The sequence below is a fragment of the Limulus polyphemus genome, unplaced genomic scaffold (assembly GCF_000517525.1).
Source record: "Limulus polyphemus unplaced genomic scaffold, Limulus_polyphemus-2.1.2 Scaffold4850, whole genome shotgun sequence".
Lineage (NCBI taxonomy): Eukaryota > Metazoa > Arthropoda > Merostomata > Xiphosura > Limulidae > Limulus > Limulus polyphemus.
Genome location: NW_013670460.1, coordinates 73,584 through 75,021, shown reverse-complemented (window position 1 = coordinate 75,021; position 1,438 = coordinate 73,584).

Genomic DNA, 1,438 nt, shown 5'->3' with positions numbered 1-1,438 from the left:
TTTATGTCCAGAGTTGAAAACTACCTGGCTCCACTTAGGGCATCGAGAGTATCATCAATTCATGGCAGTGGGTATGAGTCCTTTTCAGTTATACTGTTAAGAGCCCTGAAGTCTACACAGCAACGTTGGGTCCTATCCTTCTTCTGGACTAACACAATGGGAGCTGACTAGGGACTATCTGATTTCTCGACTATCTCTTCCTTAATTAGGCCATCCATAACCTTCTCTGTCTCTTGTCGCTTTGCTGGACTTATTCTCCTCGAAGGGATCTTTATTGGACTGTGATTGCCTGTGTTTATTCTGTGCTCTACAAGGTCTGTACAGCCAAGGTCATGATCTTATTTCGAAAAGACGTCTGCATAATTCGCCAAAAGTTTCCTAACCTGAAGAGTCTGTGATGATGGCAAATGGACTATACTCTTCTTATAGAGGTCAGTTAAATGTTCTGGGAGAGAACGTCCTTTTTTATGGTCGTATTTCTTGCCTCAACATTGACTGGCTCTGCTTCCTGACACACTCCCAACAATGCCCCTTCCCTAAATGTCTGCTCACATTTAGAGAAATTGGTCACTGTTATGGGTACTACTTGATGACCTGCCACAAGTAAAATTCCAATCTTCACATTCGCTGGCCTGGATGGGTCGTCCACTGCTTCCACAAGCATCGGGCTCCCTTGGGGATGTTCTGTTATTTTACCACAAATTATCTTCTCTGACATAGGGGATATTGTAGCTGACTTAAGTGCTGTGACATGAAAATCAACAGATGCAGCAACACTTACTGGAATTTGGCCATTGTTGTTTCCAATCGAAATTTTATCGAAGTTAATTACACTTAATTGTTATGTATGGCTTCTGGTACTCCTTTGTGATCGAGCATCTTGATACTCACAAGGGTATGCTGAGATGCAGAATCTATGACAAAGTTGCACCTTTGGCCATCCAGCTTTACTGTCACGTAGACACTATGTATGCTTGCCATTTTACACTTAGCTGTTGGGACTTTCACAATGGGCGTCCCTCAGCACCAACCACTGCTGTTTTCCCGAAGCTGACCTATTGGTAGTATTCTTCTTACACTGGCTCTTTATATGTCCTTGCTTTCTACAGTTCCAACAACCTTTCTCGGTAGCAGCCTTTCCTGCCGTGGCATCTTCCCTGTGTTGAAGTTTCCAGCATTGAGCTATCTTGTGCCCAGGTTTGTTACAGTGCCAGCAAAGTCCCTCAAACCTATCTAAAAGCTGCCCTTTTCTGGCCTTGAATCCTGATGACTGTACCAACCTCGGTACCTCTGTGCTGGACTTAACCTAGGATTCTAATTCAAGAGCTCTAGCCATTGCATCCAGCATAGTAGATGGGTATGCTTGCTTCACTTCTATCTTTAGTTGTGGACTGTCCAAGGCGTCTACAAACTGATCCCTCAGCAACAGCTTGAGGAC